This window comes from Chiloscyllium plagiosum, chromosome 1, assembly GCF_004010195.1.
Source record: "Chiloscyllium plagiosum isolate BGI_BamShark_2017 chromosome 1, ASM401019v2, whole genome shotgun sequence".
NCBI lineage: Eukaryota > Metazoa > Chordata > Chondrichthyes > Orectolobiformes > Hemiscylliidae > Chiloscyllium > Chiloscyllium plagiosum.
Genome location: NC_057710.1, coordinates 8,730,062 through 8,742,094, shown reverse-complemented (window position 1 = coordinate 8,742,094; position 12,033 = coordinate 8,730,062).

The following is a 12,033-nucleotide window of genomic DNA, read 5'->3' as shown; positions in this document are numbered from 1 at the left end:
GTACACATGACAATAAATTAAATTCAAATTCAAATTCAAATTCTATTCATATACCCATCCAGATACCTTTTAAATATTGTAATTCTACCTATCCTCACCAATTCCTCTGGCAGCTCATTCTACACACGCACCACCTTCTGTGTGAAAATGGTCCCTTTCAAATCTTTCTCCTCTCACCTTAAACGTATGCTTTCTAGTTTTGAACTCCCCTACACTGGGGAAAAGACTTTGGCTATTCACCCAGTAGACCCCTCAGCCTCCAATGCTCCAGGGAAAACAGCCCCAGTCTATTCAGCCTTTCCAAATAGCTCAAACCCTCCAAACCAGCAACATCCTTGTAAATCTTTACTGAACCCTTTCAAGTTTCACAGTATCTTTCCCGTAACAGGGAGACCAGAACTGAACAAGGAATTCCAAAAGTTGTTCTCCTGTAGTTGGCCATACTTTCACTTGTTTATGCCACATTTTCTGGAACTCTCTCTATTTCTCAACTTCTCTCTCCTCCTTTTGGTCAATAAGGAAGGATATTATCAAGGTGGAGAGGGTTCAGAAGAGATTTACCAGGATGTTGTCAGGTATGGAAGGTTTGAGTTACAAAGAAAGGCTGATAGGCTGGGACTTTTTTCGCTGGAGCGTAGGAGGTTGAGAGAAGACACGATAGAAGTCTATAAAATAATGAGAGGTATAGATATAGTTAATGGTAGTTGCCTTTTCCCTAAGATGGGGAATTTCAAGACTATGGCACATATTTTTAAGGTGAGAGGAGAGAGACATAAAAGATTTCAGAGACAGAATATTTACACAGAAGGTGTTTGTGTGATTAGATTAGATTCCCTACAGTGTGGAAATAGACCCTTCGGGCCAACAAATCCACACCGACCCTCCAAAGAGCAACCCACCCTTTCCCCTACATTTACCCATGACTAATCCACCTCACACTATGGACAATTTAGCATGGCCAATTCACCTGACCTGCACATCTTTGGACTGTGAGAGGAAACCGGTGCATCCGGAGGAAACCCACGCAGACACGGGGAGAATGTGCAAACTCCACACAGACAATTGCCTGAGTCGGGAATCAAACCAAGGTCCCTGGCGCTTTGAGGCAGCAGTGCTAACCACTGAGCCACCGTGCCACCCATATGTGCAATGAACTTACTGAGAAAGTGGTGGATGCAGGTACAATTTCAAATTCTAAAAGACGTTTGGATGGATACATGAATAGGAAAGGTTTGGACTGATATGGACCAGGATCAGGCAGGTGGGATTAGTTGAGTTTGGGATTATGTCTGGAATGGAAGAGTTGGACCAAAGGGTCTGTTTCCATGCTGTATAACTTTATGACTCAAAGACTATATGACTTGACATCATCTTTTGTGACACATGCTTATATTTGGTTTAGTAACACTCCTGTCAAGGTGTCTTGAGGCCTTCCTTTAAGTTAAAGGTGCCAAACAAAGGTGTGCTGCTGACATCAATTCCTGAAAATTGAATCAAGAAGTCAGTATAGAAATGCAAGTTCGTTCTTTCTAGTTTTTATGAGCCCTGTACCATAATTGCTTTAAACAGACTCAGTGAAGAGTCTATTTGGGCCCGAGACATGAACTCTTAGTTCTCTCTCCACAGATTCTGCCAGAGCAGTGGAGTTCCTCCAGCAACTTCTGTTTTTGTTTCAGACTCAGTGACGATAGCCCAGAGGCCACTGACTGATAGCATCCCGTTTTGCGTCGGTTTGACAAGTAGAAAGGATAGAGTGAGGACACTTTTTTTTGGCTTTATGGTAACTGTGGACTCGAGGGTCACTCACCTCTGTGACTGCACTCTGCACCAATGACTGAGTAACACTAACCCTGTGCTGCACGGTTGTTCATTTCTAGGGTCAGAGATTATTATATATAGTGGGAGGACACCATCAACACCACCAGGTCTGTTGCAGTTTGTCACTTTAATTGATTTGAACCCTGTCTGTAACTCGACACTGCAAGCAGCGTGGAATTCAGACATTTCCAGCCTCACAGGCTGGAGAGGGGCCTCGCTTTACAAATGACAAGAGCCTTTTCCTTTGCCATCATCACATCTCTTATTCCCTGATGATCAAGCTCCTTGACTCCCATCGTTCCCCAACCCCACTCGTTTCCCCCCTCCCGCCAAACTCAACCCTGCCCCCAGGCAAACTATTTGCTTGCGGTTTACTTCATTCTGGCTTTAAAGGCTAACAAAACGAACATTTGACTTTTTTTCAGGTATCAGGGAATCTCAGGTTACGCAGGGATGGCTTTCCTCACAAGTGAAGAATGAGCTCCGCTAGAGGTGACAGGATGGCCAAGGGGCTTGAACCCGTTCCCCTGTTGGGCGAGTCTAGATCACTGGAATTACCACGTAAATCATACAATCCCGATCAGTGTGGAAACAGGCCATTTGGCCCAACATGTCCTCACTGACCCTCTGAAGTGTAACCCACCAAGACCCATTCCCTTTCCCTTGACTAAGGCACCAAACCTACACATCTCTGAACACTATGGGCAATTTAACATGGTCAATTCACCTAACCGGCACATCTTTAGACTGTGGGAAGAAACCGGAACACCCGGAGGCAACCCACACAGACATGGGGAGAATGTGTAAACTCCACACAGTCAGTCGCCAGAGGCTGGAATCGAACCCAGGTCCCTGGCGCTGTGAGGCAGCAGTGCTAACTACTGAGCCATCGTGCCACCTACTGAGCTACTGTACCGCCCACAAAGTGTAAGTGTAACACCTTTTCAAACAGAGTAGTGCAAAGTCCATAAGATCTAGGAGCAGACTCTGAAGGGATTTGAAAACACAGATGAAAATTTTAAAATCACGATGTTCAAACAGGATTCAATGTAGGTCGAAGAACACAAAGGTGTCAGATAATAAAACTGTAGGTGAGCTCAGACGTAAACAGCAGAATTTTGCCTAAACCGTAGTATGTGAAAAATCAGTCAGGAATGTTTTAGTGTAGTCAAGTTATCGAGTCAAGGAGATATACAGCATGGAAACAGACCCTTCAATCCAACCAGTCCACACCAACCATGATCCCAAATTAAACATCCCATCTGCGTGGATTTGGCCCATATCCCTCCAAACCTTTTCCATTCATGAACTTGTCCAAATGTCATTTAAACAGTGTAAATGTAATTGCATCTATCACTTTCTCTGGCAGTTCATTCCACACATGAACCACTCGCTGTGTAAAAAAAGTTGCCCTTTATGTCCTTTCTAAATTTTTCTCCTCTCACCTTAATGATAAACGCCATTGAGGCTGCTCTCAATAAGATCATGTCCAATTTGATAACTGCCAACTCCAATTTCCTGCCTTTTCCCATAACCCTCGAATCCCTAAGCGATTAAAAAGCAGTCTAAAATATCCCAACTCTCTTTCTTGTGCTGGGGTAATCTGAACCATAATCAATGGATTTAGGAATATTACATGCAATTCTGGTCTCCTTCCTATCGGAAGATGTTTAAAAGGTTCAGAAAAGATTTACAAAGATGTTAATAATGTTGGAAGATTTGAGCTATAAGGAGAGGCTGAATAGTTTGGGGCTGTTTTTCCTGGAGTGTTGGAGGCTGAGGGGTGACCCTATAGAGGTTTATAAAATCATGAGGGGCATGGATAGGGTAAATAGACAAGATGTTTTCCCTGGGGTGGGGGAGTCCAGAACTAGAGGGCATTGGTTTAGGATGAGAGGGGAAAGATTTAAAGGGAATCTAAGAGACAAATTTTTTTCACTCAGAGGGTGGTATGTGTATGGAATGAGTTGCCAGAGGAAGTGGTGGAAGCTGGTACAATTATAGCATTTTAAAGATATCTGGAAGGGTATATGAATAGGAAGGGTTTAGAGGGATATGGGCCAAGTGCTGTCAAATGGGACTAGATGATGGACAAGTTGGACGGAAGGGTCTGTTTCCGTGCTGTACATCTCTATGAATCTGTGACTGCAGCAGCAGGGGGAGGGTCAGCAAGTGCGATGAGACTGGGATTTCCCAGTTTCTGAGGAAATAAGGTGGAAGGAGAGGTTTGGGTAGGGGCGGTGGGGAAGGCCTGTAAACGGAGGGAGCCAGGTTAGATTGACTGCCAGAAGGCAATTCAGGGGTCAGGGCATTGGAGATTTCGAAGGATCTTTCATAGGTGTTGATACACAGGGCGAATGGCTTCATCTTGCACTGATTTGGAGATGCCGGTGTTGGACTGGGGTGTACAAAGTTAAAATTATACTGCACCAGGTTATAGTCCAATAGGTTTATTTGGAAGCACTAGCTTTCAGAGCACTGCTCCTTCAACAGGTTGTTGAAAGAGCAGCTGTCCAAAAGCTAGTGCTTCCAAATAAACCTGTTGGACTATAACCTGGTGTTGTGTGATTTTTAGCTTCATCTTGCACTGTTTGTGTCTCCAGCAGATTTTTACAAAGTCTGGATATCAAGAAACAATGGAATGGAGGCCCATAGAGTTGTTAGAGCCTAGAAAAGCCATTCTACCCATCATGCCTAACCTAGCTCTCTGAAGGACCATTGCAGCTGCTTCCCTTCAAGTAATAACGTACTTCAGGAAACGGAATGAAGGGCATGACCTTGTCTGCATCAATGCTGCTTAGGTGGAGCTGGTCAAGAGCGTCAAGCTCCTGGGGGTGATAATCACCATGTATCTGTCCTGGTCCACCCATGTTGGCACTACAGTCAAGAAAGCACAACAATGCCTCAAGTTCATCAGGAGGCTAAGGAAATTCAGCATGCTCACAAAGACGCTTACTAATTTTTATGGATGCACCATATAAGGCATCCCACCTGGATGCATCACGATTTGGTATGGCAACTCCAAGAGAGCAAGAAATTACAGTATCATGAACACAGCTCAGTCCATTGCACAAATCAACCTTCCATCTCCTGACTCTATATACTTCCCACGCCTGGGGAATGGAACCAACACAATCAAATACCCCTCCCTCCATGATTATACTCTCTCCCCTCCGCCTTACATTGGGCAAAAAGTTTGTATACATGTACGATTCAAGAACAGTTTCTTCCCTGCTGGTCTTAGACTTCTGAACGGATCTCTCAGTTTTAAATTCAATGTTGATCTCACACCCTCTCTACAACTGTAACATTGTATTCCTCTCTCTGTTCTATTACCCGTGTGAACTTTATATGATATAGTCTGCCTGTACTTTATAAAGGGTAAATACAAGGACTGCAGATGCTGGAAACCAGGGTCTAGATTAGAGTGGTGCTGGAAAAGCACAGCAGGTCAGGCAGCATTCGAGGAGCAGGAAAATCGATGTTTCGGGCAAAAGCCCTTCATCAGGCCTGTACTTTATGCCAGACAAAACTTTTCACTGTATCTCAGTCCATGTGACAATAATAAATCAAATCAAATCAAACCCAACTCCCTCTTAATGTTGAAGTTGAACCTGCTTCCACCAAACTCTTATTCCATATCATTGGAAGAACAGGTGAAGAATCCTTCACCATTGATACTGACTGTCCCTTGGTCATTCACATCTGAACTGCCTGGAGATGGGACTTCAATCCCTCTTTCAGGAGCTGCTTGCTAATTGTTGCCAGCCGGAATACAAGCTGAAGTAGAGAGCACTGGAACTACAAGCAGTCCCCCCGTCCAACTCTTGGAGGCTAGAGCTAGTTAAGTTTGGATGGGGTGGGGGGGGGGACATTCTCAGAGCAGGGCAAGAAGGTGAAGCTAGGGTTTGAGGGGTGCAGGAAGTGAGCAGAGAGTGATGGGGCTGCTGTAGGTGTTGATGGAGAGGCTGAGAGCAAGACACATTGTGGGGACGAGCCTGCCTCAATGTTGAAAAGAGATCATTAATTGAGGATGGAAATACACTGACCATCCACCACACTTAATGCCCAAGATCTGAGTCTGATCACTTGCTGGCCTTTGCTCCCCCTAAATACCTCCTGCCACCAGGAGGCGGTGACGGGGAATAGACTTTAAGGGGTCATTAATTGGCCACGTATGGGCCTTGATCAGGCCAAGGGTGTTACCAGCCAGGTTAGGACTCACCAGTCCCTCCACTAAGTTGAGGAGAGGTCAGGTCTCAGTGTGAAGTCATTGGTCTTGTGATACCACTTTAAGTGAATGTGTAAATGACCAAAGGTGTAAAGCAGCAAGTGACCAGCAGGCAGCTCATAGCATAGGAACTGCAGCTGTTGCTGTGGGTCATGGGTTTTGAAATCCTGGAGTTTATCCGTCTACTGACCCATCCTGTAATGCGAATCTTTATCAGCTGGAGTCTTGTTATGCAGGTTTTGAGGCACAGTGGCAGTGTCCTTATCTCTGGACCAAGGGCTCAAGGTTCAAGTCCCACCATAAGGACCTGTTGACCACTGAAGCTGTCTTTGTTAGCCTGAACAGTCTGTGAATCCTTCCATCATTCCTGGAGGTGGAATAGAGTGTGTCAGAAGACATGCTAAGGAAGAAAATGGCAGAGTCTTCAAATGAAAATGACCTATAATTTATCAATCCTGTGTGGTATGGTAAGATTGTGTAAAGGCAATACAACAGGCCATTTGAGGAATTTTGCACTCCCAAGCCTGTCACCCTGCCAGTGGTGAGTATGAAATTCTGTGCTGTGGATAACAGGTGAGTAAATGGAGCCAACATCTGATTGCATGGGTTGGAGGGGCAGAATGGCTCACTGCTGTGCCTCTTTCCATTTAATCCAGGTGCTACTCCCTCGTACTGACTGCTGTTAGAATGTACGAATGGGTTGAAATTTCTTAAAATGAGGTGAGCGTAACCTCAGAACAAAGGGCATCGAAAACGTGGGAGTGTAACATCTGACAATGTTGAGATTCGCATTACAGACAACATCTGCTCAGACTCAATAAGCTGGTCAGCTTGTTCCTGCTTCAAATTCCTTGGAATGTTTTATTAATTTCAAGGGACTGTGTGAAAAATAGAGACCAACAAGTCTAGCACTCTTATAAAAACAATCATATCTGTTGTGTCATGTTTTGGAACAGCTGAGCAATGTACCTTTAAGAGACATGCCCTTGATGTCATCAACATATCAAGGCATGATCTAATGATATCAGACTCTCAGTCACCATTCTGTTTATCAATCCTCTTGCTGCATGAAATGCTGAGGGAGACTTGGTAAGGTTGATCCAAATTTCTTAGAAAAAGCCTCAGGCAATATATACTGTAATGTATATATGTAGACGAACTGTCATAAAAGTTCATTGAATTCTTCAGTACTGAATGACTCGTGATGCAGGGCTGTGTTACAGGAGCTAATGTAAACATCATAATGCTTTTTTTAACCCTAGTTTTGAATTCGTAGTTTGATGCAGGAATGGATTTGCACAGTGCAAGTTACTACAAACAGCAATGACAAGGCAATTAATTCATTTTGCTTGAGGGATAAATTTGACCAGAAAATCAAGGAAGACTCTTTTTCAAAATAGAGCCGTAGGATCTCCTGTGTAGGCAGTCTGGACATTTTTGGTCGCGCATCATTCTGAAATGTAACACCTCCAGCAATACATTGTTCCCTCCATATCTCATTAGCTTATGTGTTGAAGTCTGTACCTTGGGTCCAGAATGCACTTACCCTTGGACAAAGCTGACAGTGAATGTGGCAGGCAGGAAGAAAAAAGCATTGCTCAATGATTGCTAAGAGACTGTTGGTCCCCAATCATTGTACTTCTAATTTCATTAGGTTAGGAAATGGCAGGATAATAACTAGAATGGTCAGGGTGTGTGTCTGTGTGGACCAAACCTGTTTCTGATGAACAAAAGCAGCTGGCCAGAGGAATGTGACATTTTGTGAAGGGAGTAGTTAGTCCAAGGATAAAAATCTCACAACACCAGGTTATAATCCAACAGGTTTATTTGGAAGTACTAGCTTTCGGAGTGCTGCTCCTTCATCAGTTACCTGGATCTTTCGTTGGATCTTGCATAGGAACTGGGAGGGAAATAATGGACTAAATAGCTTCATTTTACACTGTATGGATTAGCAGAGTTTTATGAGATATGGACATTGAAGAAGATGTAGTAGAAAATCAAGGAATTGTTACAGCTCAGAAGAGCCATTCTACCCATCATTTCGGCACTATCTCTCTGAAAGAGGAATGCAGCTTCTTCCCTGTAGTCTGGAGCATTCTTCCTTTTCACAAAATAACTCAGTTCTCTCTTTAAGGTCTCACTTGAATCTGCTTCCACCACACTCAAAGCCAGGTTATCTGAGGAAGAACACTTTCTGATGGCGAAAGCTGCCTTTATTCAGTGATATGGGTTGTGGATGAATATTGACCAGGGCACCAAGGGAAGAGGTGCGGTGGGGGGGAATCTGGTGGTTGTTTTGGGGCAGAGGGCCATTTTGGAGGGCAACCTCTCCCCATTGAGATCTAACTCACCATTTAAGGAATTTATCACATAGTAATCACTACTGTGGAGCCACACCATAACTGAAGAATGATAAAGTATAAGCCATTCTGCCCCTTCATCCCATTCAATCAGATGTTGGCTTACTATATCTCAACTCCATTTACTCACCAGTTATTCATAAAGCAGTGATGTTCTCCATTGGCGGGTTGGCAGAATTACAATTTAGCTCCTTCAATAAAGGTGAATTCCAGAGGTGAGAGTGACTTCCCTTGACCTCAAGGCTGCAGAAGTAGGGAAGTCTTACAGCTGCATTCAAGCAGATGTGGCATCAAGGAACCCTGGCAAAATTGAAATCAATGAGAATCAGGAGCCAAAATCTCCACTGATTGGAGTCATACCTGGAACATAGCAAGATAATCATGACTGTTAGAGGTCAGTCATCTCAGCCCCAGAACATGTCTGCAGGAGTTCCTCAGACTAAGTCCAGTCATCTTCAGCTGCTTCATCAATGACCTTCCCTCCATCATCAGGCCAAAACTGGAGATGTTCACTGATGATTACACAATGTCCAATATAATTCCCAACTCCACAAGTCCTGAAGACATCCATAGTGTCATACAGTCATACAGCACAGAAATAGAACCTTCAGTCCAACCGAATATAATCCCAAACTAAACTAGTCCCATCTGCCTGCTCCTGACCCATATCCCTCCAAGTCCTTCCTATTCTATTCAAATGCATAATGATCTGGACAGTATCCAAGTTTGGATTAGCAAGTGGCTAGAAACACTCATACAATGTAGGTGCCAGGCATTGATCGTATCCAACATGAGAGAATCTAACCATATCCTCTTGACATTCAGTGGAACTACCATTGCCGAATCCTCCATTACCAATATACAAGGATGTTCAGTTGACCAGAGACTGAACAGGACTAACCATACAAATGCAGTGGCTCCAAGAGCAGGCTGTAACCTAGGCTTGGAATTTTGCAGCGAGTAATTGACCAGTGATGCTCAGTTACAATTGTGTGTACCATCTACAAAATGCACTGCAGAAAATCAAGGTTCCCCATGGGAGATTGATTACCAAGGTTAGATCTCATGGGATACAGGGAGAACTAGCCATTTGGATACAGAACCGGTGCCCAAAGGTAGAAGACAGAGGGTAGTGATGGAGGGTGGCTTTTCAGACTGGAGGCCTGTGACCAGTGGAGTGCCACAAGCATCGGTGCTGGGTCCTCCACTTTTTGTCATTTACATAAATGATTTGGATGTGAGCATAAGAGGTACAGTTAGTAAGTTTGCAGATGACACCAAAATTGGAGGTGTAGTGGACAGCGAAGAGGGTTACCTCAGATTGCAACAGGCTCTTGATCAGATGGGCCAATGGGCTGAGAAGTGGCAGATGGAATTTAATTCAGATAAATGCGAGGTGCTGCATTTTGGGAAAGCAAATCTTAGCAGGACTTATACACTTAATGGTAAGGTCCTAGGGAGTGTTGCTGAACAAAGACACCTTGGAATACAGGTTCATAGCTCCTTGAAAGTGGAGTCGCAAGTAGATAGGATAGTGAAGAAGGAGTTTGATATGCTTTCCTTTATTGGTCAGAGTATTGAGTACAGGAGTTGGGAGGTCATGTTGTGGCTGTACAGGACATTGGTTAGGCCACTGTTGGAATATTGCGTGCAATTCTGGTCTCCTCCCTATTGGAAAGATGTGAAACTTGAAAAGGTTCAGAAAAGATTTACAAGGATATTGCCAGGGTTGGAGGATTTGAGCTATATGGAGCGGCTGAAGAGGCTGGGGCTGTTTTCCCTGGAGCGTCAGAGGCTGAGGGGTGACCTTATAGAGGTTTACAAAATTATGAGGTGCATGGATAAGATAAATAGACAAAGTCTTTTCCCTGGGGTTGGGGAGTCCAGAACTACAGGGCATAGGTTTAGGGTGAGAGGGGAAAGATAAAAAAGAGACCTAAGGGGCAACTTTTTACGCAGAGGGTGGTACGTGTATGGAATGAGCTGCCAGAGGTTGTGGTGGAGGCTGGTACAATTGCAACATTTAAGAGGCATTTGGATGGGTATATGAATAGGAAGGGTTTGGAGGGATATGGGCCGGCTGCTGACAGGTGGGACTAGATTGGTTTAGGATATCTAGTCGGCATGGACAGGTTGGACCAAAGGGTCTGTTTCCATGCTGTAGATCTCTATGACTCTATGACTATGACAGCACCTTCAGACTCAATATCCACTTCCATCTGGAAGGATGAGGGCATCAGACACATGCGAATACCACCACCTACAGGTTGCCCTCCAAGCCACTCATTGTCATGACTTGGAAATATATTGTTGTTCCTTTAGTGTTGCTGCAGCAAATTCCTGGATATTCCACCCTGATGCCATTGTGAGTCGACCTACATCTATCAAATGGACTACAGCAGTTCCAAAAAAGAACTCATTGCCACCTGCTCAAGAGTAATTAGGGATTTGCAATAAATGCTGGCCCAGCCAGCGATACTGACACCCCATGAATGAACAATATAAAAGTACGAATGTGCAGGTTTATTGGACGAAGGTAAGAAAATGGAACTAAGTGGTCACATCCAGGAGCAGCTGCAATTGTGATGGGCTGAGCGATCCCCTTGCATACAGAAACAATTCTGTGATTCTGCGAAAAGGAGACATCCAATCCACTGAGCCTGTGATAGCACCTTGAAAGAACTAATTAATTCGTCCCACTCTTGTGTTCTTTTTCAATCTCCTGTTACCATTCTATCTGGCAGGTGGCACAGTGGCTCAGTTAGCACTGCTGCCTCACAGAGCCAGGAACCTGGTTTTGACTGTAGCATCAGGTGACTCTAAGTGTGGGGTTTGCACATTCTCCCCATGTCTGTGTGGATTTCCTCTGGGTGCTCTGGTGTCCTCCCACAACCTAAAGATGTGCAGGTTAGATGAATTGACCATGTTAAATTGTCCATAGTATCCAGGAATGTGCAGACGATGTGGATTAGCCAGTGGAATTGCAGGACTGTAGGAATAGGGGCGTAGGTTTGTCTGACATACTATTCAGATGGTTGGTGTAGACTTGATGGGCTGAATGGCCTGTTTCCACACCATAGGTATTATGTAAACTCACTGTGTAATAATTTTCTTTCCTCGTGTTACCATTAGTTCTTTCATCCAGGATCTGGTTCCTGTGGTTACTGAATCCTCCTGACAGTGGAAACGCTGAAGGGGAGCAGCCAGAAACCTTACCTTCCATCAGTCGGATTCCTGTACTATCTGTGAGCCCCAGCTACAATATCTTCACTTACTCCTCCTCTGTTTATGCGAAAACATCAGGACCCACAGTTTCCTAAACGATGCTGAGGTGGAGATGGTTGAGAGCTTCAAGTCGCTAGGAGTAGATATCCCCAACAATCTATTCTGGTCCATCCTTGTCAAGAGAGCATACCAAAGACCACCTCTACTTCCTCACAAGGCTAAGGGAATTCAGCATGCCCACAAGGACTCTCTTGCATTTCTCTCTGCCCATACTTTGCTGTTCCCCCCCCTCCCTCCCTCCCCACACTTCCCATTACAGACCAACCAACCCAACCACCCTGTGGCTCAACATTTCAACTCCCCCTCCCACTCCACCAAGGATATGCAGGTCTTTGGACT